Here is a 10,502-nt window from a genome sequence, read left to right on the forward strand (position 1 = left end):
GAAAGTGAAATCCCAAATATGACATATGTTGCATTTGACCACTTTCTAAATGGCATCGTCTAATCATAGCTTTCGGCCGTGGGAGCCGTGCCAATTTACACTCATCAGAGGGGTACACAAAGTACGCAGTCTAAACAACCAGTTGTCCGACTTTCAATTTTTGGAACTCGCGGTGGCTGAGCGGGCTAGGCGGTTGACTGTGTGTGCTGGCGATTAGGTGCCTGACTCTGAGGTTGCGGATTCTAATCCCGGATGGGACTCAACCGAAAAAAGTACTAGAATTTGTACTTTACTAAGAAAGTGAAATCCCAAAGATGACATATGTTGCATTTGACCACTTTCTAAATGGCATCGTGTAATCATAGCTTTCGGCCGTGGGAGCCGTGCCAATTTACACTCATCAGAGGGGTACACAAAGTACGCAGTCTAAACTACCAGTTCTCCGACTTTCATTTTTTGTGGAAGTCGCGGTGGCTAAGCGGGCTAGGCGGCTGACTTTGTGTGCTGGCGATTAGGTGCCTGACTCTGAGGTTGCGGATTCGAATCCCGGATGGGACTCAATCGAAAAAAGCACTAGAATTTGTACTTTACTAAGAAAGTGAAATCCCAAATATGACATATGTTGCATTTGACCACTTTCTAAATGGCATCGTGTAATCATAGCTTTCGGCCGTGGGAGCCGTGCCAATTTACACTCATCAGAGGGGTACACAAAGTACGCAGTCTAAACTACCAGTTGTCCGACTTTCATTTTTTGTGGAAGTCGCGGTGGCTAAGCGGGCTAGGCGGCTGACTTTGTGTGCTGGCGATTAGGTGCCTGACTCTGAGGTTGCGGATTCGAATCCCGGATGGGACTCAACCGAAAAAAAATGTACTAGAATTTGTACTTTACTAAGAAAGTGAAATTCCAAATATGACATATGTTGCATTTGACCACTTTCTAAATGGCATCGTGTAATCATATGTTGCATTTGACCACTTTCTAAATATCATCGTGTAATCATAGCTTTCGGCCGTGGGAGCCGTGCCAATTTACACTCATCAGAGGGGTACACAAAGTACGCAGTCTAAACTACCAGTTGTCCGACTTTCATTTTTTGTGGAAGTCGCGGTGGCTGAGCGGGCTAGGCGGCTGACTATGTGTGCTGGCGATTAGGTGCCTGACTCTGAGGTTGCGGGTTGGAATCCCGGATGGGACTCAACCGAAAAAAGTACTAGAATTTGTACTTTACTAAGAAAGTGAAATCCCAAATATGACATATGTTGCATTTGACCACTTTCTAAATGGCATCGTGTAATCATAGCTTTCGGCCGTGGGAGCCGTGCCAATTTACACTCATCAGAGGGGTACACAAAGTACGCAGTCTAAACTACCAGTTCTCCGACTTTCATTTTTTGTGGAAGTCGCGGTGGCTAAGCGGCCTAGGCGGCTGACTTTGTGTGCTGGCGATTACGTGCCTGACTCTGAGGTTGCGGATTCTAATCCCGGATGGGACTCAACCGAAAAATGTACTAGAATTTGTACTTTACTAAGAAAGTGAATTTCCAAATATGACATATGTTGCATTTGACCACTTTCTAAATGGCATCGTGTAATCACATGTTGCATTTGACCACTTTCTAAATGGCATCGTGGAATCATAGCTTTCGGCCGTGGGACCTGTGCCAATTTACATTCATGAGAGGGGTACACAAAGTACGCAGTCTAAACTACCAGTTGTCTTACTTTCATTTTTTGTGGAAGTCGCGGTGGCTAAGCGGGCTAGGCGGCTGACTTTGTGTGCGGGCGATTAGGTGCTTGACTCTGAGGGTGCGGGTTGGAATCCCGGATGGGACTCAACCGAAAAAAGTACTAGAATTTGTACTTTACTAAGAAAGTGAAATTCCAAATATGACATATGTTGCATTTGACCACTTTCTAACTGGCATCGTGTAATCATATGTTGCATTTGACCACTTTCTAAATGGCATCGTGTAATCATAGCTTTCAGCCGTGGGAGTCGTGCCAATTTACACTCATCAGAGGGGTACACAAAGTACGCAGTCTAAACTACCAGTTGTCCGACTTTCATTTTTTGTGGAAGTCGCGGTGGCTGAGCGGCCTAGGCGGCTGACTTTGTGTGCTGGCGATTAGGTGCCTGACTCTGAGGTTGCGGATTCTAATCCGGGATGGGACTCAACCGAAAAAGTACTAGAATTTGTACTTTACTAAGAAAGTGAAATCCCAAAGATGACATATGTTGCATTTGACCACTTTCTAAATGGCATCGTGTAATCATAGCTTTCGGCCGTGGGAGCCGTGCCAATTTACACTCATCAGAGGGGTACACAAAGTACGCAGTCTAAACTACCAGTTGTCCAACTTTCATTTTTTGTGGAAGTCGCGGTGGCTAAACGGGCTAGGCGGCTGACTTTGTGTGCTGGCGATTTGGTGCCTGACTCTGAGGTTGAGGATTCGAATCCCGGATGGGACTCAACCGAAAAAAGTACTAGAATTTGTACTTTACTAAGAAAGTGAAATCCCAAATATGACATATGTTGCATTTGACCACTTTCTAAATGGCATCGTCTAATCATAGCTTTCGGCCGTGGGAGCCGTGCCAATTTACACTCATCAGAGGGGTACACAAAGTACGCAGTCTAAACAACCAGTTGTCCGACTTTCAATTTTTGGAACTCGCGGTGGCTGAGCGGGCTAGGCGGTTGACTGTGTGTGCTGGCGATTAGGTGCCTGACTCTGAGGTTGCGGATTCTAATCCCGGATGGGACTCAACCGAAAAAAGTACTAGAATTTGTACTTTACTAAGAAAGTGAAATCCCAAAGATGACATATGTTGCATTTGACCACTTTCTAAATGGCATCGTGTAATCATAGCTTTCGGCCGTGGGAGCCGTGCCAATTTACACTCATCAGAGGGGTACACAAAGTATGCAGTCTAAACTACCAGTTGTCCGACTTTCATTTTTTTGGAAGTCGCGGTGGCTGAGCGGGCTAGGCGACTGACTGTGTGTGCTGGCGATTAGGTGCCTGACTCTGAGGTTGCGGATTCGAATCCCGGATGGGACTCAACCGAAAAAGTACTAGAATTTGTACTTTACTAAGAAAGTGAAATCCCAAATATGACATATGTTGCATTTGGCCACTTTCTAAATGGCATCGTGTAATCATAGCTTTCGGCCGTGGGAGCCGTGCCAATTTACACTCATCAGAGGGGTACACAAAGTACACAGTCTAAACTACCAGTTGTCCGACTTTCATTTTTTTGGAAGTCGCGGTGGCTGAGCGGGCTAGGCGACTGACTGTGTGTGCTGGCGATTAGGTGCCTGACTCTGAGGTTGCGGATTCGAATCCCGGATGGGACTCAACCGAAAAAGTACTAGAATTTGTACTTTACTAAGAAAGTGAAGTCCCAAATATGACATATGTTGCATTTGACCACTTTCTAAATGGCATCGTGTAATCATAGCTTTCGGCCGTGGGAGCCGTGCCAATTTACACTCATCAGAGGGGTACACAAAGTACGCAGTCTAAAATACCAGTTGTCCAACTTTCATTTTTTGTGGAAGTCGCGGTGGCTAAGCGGGCTAGGCGGCTGACTTTGTGTGCTGGCGATTGGGCACCTGACTCTGAGGTTGCGGATTCGAATCCCGGATGGGACTCAACCGAAAAAAGTACTAGAATTTGTACTTTACTAAGAAATTGAAATCCCAAATATGACATATGTTGCATTTGACCACTTTCTAAATGGCATCGTGTAATCATAGCTTTCGGCCGTGGGAGCCGTGCCAATTTACACTCATCAGAGGGGTACACAAAGTACGCAGTCTAAACAACCAGTTGTCCGACTTTCATTTTTTGTGGAAGTCGCGGTGGCTGAGCGGGCTAGGCGGCTGACTTTGTGTGCTGGCGATAAGGTGCCTGAGTCTGGGGGTGCGGGTTCGAATCCCGGATGGGACTCAACCGAAAAAAGTACTAGAATTTGTACTTTACTAAGAAAGTGAAATCCCAAAGATGACATATGTTGCATTTGACCACTTTCTAAATGGCATCGTCTAATCATAGCTTTCGGCCGTGGGAGCCGTGCCAATTTACACTCATCAGAGGGGTACACAAAGTATGCAGTCTAAACTACCAGTTGTCCGACTTTCATTTTTTTGGAAGTCGCGGTGGCTGAGCGGGCTAGGCGACTGACTGTGTGTGCTGGCGATTAGGTGCCTGACTCTGAGGTTGCGGATTCGAATCCCGGATGGGACTCAATCGAAAAAGTATTAGAATTTGTACTTTACTAAGAAAGTGAAGTCCCAAATATGACATATGTTGCATTTGACCACTTTCTAAATGGCATCGTGTAATCATAGCTTTCGGCCGTGGGAGCCGTGCCAATTTACACTCATCAGAGGGGTACACAAAGTACGCAGTCTAAAATACCAGTTGTCCAACTTTCATTTTTTGTGGAAGTCACGGTGGCTAAGCGGGCTAGGCGGCTGACTTTGTGTGCTGGCGATTGGGTGCCTGACTCTGAGGTTGCGGATTCGAATCCCGGATGGGACTCAACCGAAAAAAGTACTAGAATTTGTACTTTACTAAGAAAGTGAAATCCCAAATATGACATATGTTGCATTTGACCACTTTCTAAATGGTATGGTGTAATCATATGTTGCATTTGACCACTTTCTAAATGGCATCGTGTAATCATAGCTTTCGGCCGTGGGAGCCGTGCCAATTTACACTCATCAGAGGGGTACACAAAGTATGCAGTCTAAACTACCAGTTGTCCGACTTTCATTTTTTTGGAAGTCGTGGTGGCTAAGCGGGCTAGGCGGCTGACTTTGTGTGCTGGCGATTAGGTGACTGACTCTGAGGGTGCGGGTTGGAATCCCGGATGGGACTCAACCGAAAAAAGTACTAGAATGTGTACTTTACTAAGAAAGTGAAATCCTAAATATGACATATGTTGCATTTGACCACTTTCTATATGGCATCGTGTAATCATAGCTTTCGGCCGTGGGAGCCGTGCCAATTTACACTCATCAGAGGGGTACACAAAGTACGCAGTCTAAACTACCAGTTGTCCGACTTTCATTTTTTGTGGAAGTCGCGGTGGCTAAAAAGGGGCCTAGACGGCTGACTTTGTGTGCTGGCGATTAGGTGCCTGACTCTGAGGGTGCGGGTTCGAATCCCGGATGGGACTCAACCGAAAAAAGTACTAGAATTTGTACTTTACTAAGAAAGTGAAATCCCAAAGATGACATATGTTGCATTTGACCACTTTCTAAATGGCATCGTGTAATCATAGCTTTCGGCCGTGGGAGTCGTGCCAATTTACACTCATCAGAGGGGTACACAAAGTACGCAGTCTAAACTACCAGTTGTCCGACTTTCATTTTTTGTGGAAGTCGCGGTGGCTAAGCGGGCTAGGCGGCTGACTTTGTGTGCTGGCGATTAGGTGACTGACTCTGAGGGTGCGGGTTCGAATCCCGGATGGGACTCAACCGAAAAAAGTACTAGAATTTGTACTTTACTAAGAAAGTGAAATCCCAAATATGACATATGTTGCATTTGACCACTTTCTATATGGCATCGTGTAATCATAGCTTTCGGCCGTGGGAGCCGTGCCAATTTACACTCATCAGAGGGGTACACAAAGTACGCAGTCTAAACTACCAGTTGTCCGACTTTCATTTTTTGTGGAAGTCGCGGTGGCTAAAAGCGGCCTAGACGGCTGACTGTGTGTGCTGGCGCTTACGTGCTTGACTCTGAGGGTGCGGGTTGGAATCCCGGATGGGACTCAACCGAAAAAAGTACTAGAATTTGTACTTTACTAAGAAAGTGAAATCCTAAATATGACATATGTTGCATTTGACCACTTTCTAAATGGCATCGTGTAATCATATGTTGCATTTGACCACTTTCTAAATGGCATCGTGTAATCATAGCTTTCGGCCGTGGGAGCAGTGCCAATTTACACTCATCAGAGGGGTACACAAAGTACGCAGTCTAAACTACCAGTTGTTTGAGTTTCATTTTTTTGTGGAAGTCGCGGTGGCTGAGCGGGCTAGGCGGCTGACTTTGTGTGCTGGCGATTAGGTGCCTGACTCTGAGGGTGCGGGTTCGAATCCCGGATTGGACTCAACCGAAAAAAGTACTAGAATTTGTACTTTACTAAGAAAGTGAAATCCCAAATATGACATATGTTGCATTTGACCACTTTCTAAAAGGCATCGTGTAATCATAGCTTTCGGCCGTGGGAGCCGTGCCAATTTACACTCATCAGAGGGGTACACAAAGTACGCAGTCTAAACTACCAGTTGTCCGACTTTCATTTTTTTGTGGAAGTCGCGGTGGATGAGCGGGCTAGGCGGCTGACTGTGTGTGCTGGCGATTAGGTGCCTGACTCTGAGGGTGCGGGTTCGAATCCCGGATGGGACTCAACCGAAATAAGTACTAGAATTTTGTACTTTACTAAGAAAATGAAATCCCAAATATGACATATGTTGCATTTGACCACTTTCTAAATGGCATCGTGTAATCATATGTTGCATTTGACCACTTTCTAAATGGCATCGTGTAATCATAGCTTTCGGCCGTGGGAGCAGTGCCAATTTACACTCATCAGAGGGGTACACAAAGTACGCAGTCTAAACTACCAGTTGTTTGACTTTCATTTTTTTGTGGAAGTCGCGGTGGCTGAGCGGGCTAGGCGGCTGACTTTGTGTGCTGGCGATTAGGTGCCTGACTCTGAGGGTACCGGTTCGAATCCCGGATTGGACTCAACCGAAAAAAGTACTACAATTTGTACTTTACTAAGAAAGTGAAATCCCAAATATGACATATGTTGCATTTGACCACTTTCTAAAAGGCATCGTGTAATCATAGCTTTCGGCCTTGGGAGCCGTGCCAATTTACACTCATCAGAGGGGTACACAAAGTACGCAGTCTAAACTACCAGTTGTCCGACTTTCATTTTTTTGTGGAAGTCGCGGTGGATGAGCGGGCTAGGCGGCTGACTGTGTGTGCTGGCGATTAGGTGCCTGACTCTGAGGGTGCGGGTTGGAATCCCGGATGGGACTCAACCGAAAAAAGTACTAGAATTTGTACTTTACTAAGAAAGTGAAATCCCAAATATGACATATGTTGCACTTGACCACTTTCTAAATGGCATCGTGTAATCATAGCTTTCGGCCGTGGGAGCCGTGCCAATTTACACTCATCAGAGGGGTACACAAAGTACGCAGTCTAAACTACCAGTTGTCCGACTTTCATTTTTTTGTGGAAGTCGTGGTGGCTGAGCGGGCTAGGCGGCTGACTTTGTGTGCTGGCGATTAGGTGCCTGACTCTGAGGGTGCGGGTTCGAATCCCGGATTGGACTCAACCGAAAAAAGTACTACAATTTGTACTTTACTAAGAAAGTGAAATCCCAAATATGACATATGTTGCATTTGACCACTTTCTAAAAGGCATCGTGTAATCATAGCTTTCGGCCGTGGGAGCCGTGCCAATTTACACTCATCAGAGGGGTACACAAAGTACGCAGTCTAAACTACCAGTTGTCCGACTTTCATTTTTTTGTGGAAGTCGTGGTGGCTGAGCGGGCTAGGCGGCTGACTGTGTGTGCTGGCGATTAGGTGCTTGACTCTGAGGGTGCGGGTTGGAATCCCGGATGGGACTCAACCGAAATAAGTACTAGAATTTGTACTTTACTAAGAAAGTGAAATCCCAAATATGACATATGTTGCACTTGACCACTTTCTAAAAGGCATCGTGTAATCATAGCTTTCGGCCGTGGGAGCCGTGCCAATTTACACTCATCAGAGGGGTACACAAAGTACGCAGTCTAAACTACCAGTTGTCCGACTTTCATTTTTTGTGGAAGTCGCGGTGGCTGAGCGGCCTAGGCGGCTGACTTTGTGTGCTGGCGATTAGGTGCCTGACTCTGAGGTTGCGGGTTCGAATCCCGGATGCGACTCAACCGATAAAAGTACTAGAATTTGTACTTTACTAAGAAAGTGAAATCCCAAATATGACATATGTTGCATTTGACCACTTTCTAAATGGCATCGTGTAATCATAGCTTTCGGCCGTGGGAGCCGTGCCAATTTACACTCATCAGAGGGGTACACAAAGTACACAGTCTAAACTACCAGTTGTCCGACTTTCATTTTTTGTGGAAGTCGCGGTGGCTGAGCGGGCTAGGCGGCTGACTTTGTGTGCTGGCGATTAGGTGCCTGACTCTGAGGGTGCGGGTTCGAATCCCGGATGGGACTCAACCGAAATAAGTACTAGAATTTGTACTTTACTAAGAAAGTGAAATCCCAAATATGACATATGTTGCATTTGACCACTTTCTAAATGGCATCGTGTAATCATAGCTTTCGGCCGTGGGAGCCGTGCCAATTTACACTCATCAGAGGGGTACACAAAGTACACAGTCTAAACTACCAGTTGTCCGACTTTCAATTTTTGTGGAAGTCGCGGTGGCTGAGCGGGCTAGGCGGCTGACTTTGTGTGCTGGCGATTAGGTGCCTGACTCTGAGGGTGCGGGTTGGAATCCCGGATGGGACTCAACCGAAATAAGTACTAGAATTTGTACTTTACTAAGAAAGTGAAATCCCAAATATGACATATGTTGCATTTGACCACTTTCTAGAAGGCATCGTGTAATCATAGCTTTCGGCCGTGGGAGCCGTGCCAATTTACACTCATCAGAGGGGTACACAAAGTACGCAGTCTAAACTACCAGTTGTCCGACTTTCATTTTTTGTGGAAGTCGCGGTGGCTGAGCGGCCTAGGCGGCTGACTTTGTGTGCTGGCGAGTAGTTGCCTGACTCCGAGGGTGCGGGTTCGAATCACGGATGGGACTCAACCGAAATAAGTACTAGAATTTGTACTTTACTAAGAAAGTGAAATCCCAAATATGACATATGTTGCATTTGACCACTTTCTAAATGGCATCGTGTAATCATAGCTTTCGGCCGTGGGAGCCGTGCCAATTTACACTCATCAGAGGGGTACACAAAGTACACAGTCTAAACTACCAGTTGTCCGACTTTCATTTTTTGTGGAAGTCGCGGTGGCTGAGCGGGCTAGGCGGCTGACTTTGTGTGCTGGCGATTAGGTGCCTGACTCTCAGGGTGCGGGTTGGAATCCCGGATGGGACTCAACCGAAATAAGTACTAGAATTTGTACTTTACTAAGAAAGTGAAATCCCAAATATGACATATGTTGCATTTGACCACTTTCTAAATGGCATCGTGTAATCATAGCTTTCGGCCGTGGGAGCCGTGCCAATTTACACTCATCAGAGGGGTACACAAAGTACACAGTCTAAACTACCAGTTGTCCGACTTTCAATTTTTGTGGAAGTCGCGGTGGCTGAGCGGGCTAGGCGGCTGACTTTGTGTGCTGGCGATTAGGTGCCTGACTCTGAGGGTGCGGGTTCGAATCCCGGATGGGACTCAACCGAAATAAGTACTAGAATTTGTACTTTACTAAGAAAGTGAAATCCCAAATATGACATATGTTGCATTTGACCACTTTCTAAAAGGCATCGTGTAATCATAGCTTTCGGCCGTGGGAGCCGTGCCAATTTATACTCATCAGAGGGGTACACAAAGTACGCAGTCTAAACTACCAGTTGTCCGACTTTCATTTTTTGTGGAAGTCGCGGTGGCTGAGCGGGCTAGGCGGCTGACTTTGTGTGCTGGCGAATAGTTGCCTGACTCTGAGGGTGCGGGTTCGAATCCCGGATGGGACTCAACCGAAATAAGTACTGGAATTTGTACTTTACTAAGAAAGTGAAATCCCAAATATGACATAAGTTGCATTTGACCACTTTCTAAATGGCATCGTGTAATCATAGCTTTCGGCCGTGGGAGCCGTGCCAATTTACACTCATCAGAGGGGTACACAAAGTACGCAGTCTAAACTACCAGTTGTCCGACTTTCATTTTTTTGTGGAAGTCGCGGTGGCTGAGCGGGCTAGGCGGCTGACTTTGTGTGCTGGCGATTAGGTGCCTGACTCTGAGGGTGCGGGTTCGAATCCCGGATTGGACTCAACCGAAAAAAGTACTACAATTTGTACTTTACTAAGAAAGTGAAATCCCAAATATGACATATGTTGCATTTGACCACTTTCTAAAAGGCATCGTGTAATCATAGCTTTCGGCCGTGGGAGCCGTGCCAATTTACACTCATCAGAGGGGTACACAAAGTACGCAGTCTAAACTACCAGTTGTCCGACTTTCATTTTTTTGTGGAAGTCGCGGTGGCTGAGCGGGCTAGGCGGCTGACTGTGTGTGCTGGCGATTAGGTGCTTGACTCTGAGGGTGCGGGTTGGAATCCCGGATGGGACTCAACCGAAATAAGTACTAGAATTTGTACTTTACTAAGAAAGTGAAATCCCAAATATGACATATGTTGCACTTGACCACTTTCTAAAAGGCATCGTGTAATCATAGCTTTCGGCCGTGGGAGCCGTGCCAATTTACACTCATCAGAGGGG

This window comes from Haliotis asinina, chromosome 6 (assembly GCF_037392515.1).
Source record: "Haliotis asinina isolate JCU_RB_2024 chromosome 6, JCU_Hal_asi_v2, whole genome shotgun sequence".
Taxonomy (NCBI): Eukaryota; Metazoa; Mollusca; class Gastropoda; order Lepetellida; family Haliotidae; genus Haliotis; species Haliotis asinina.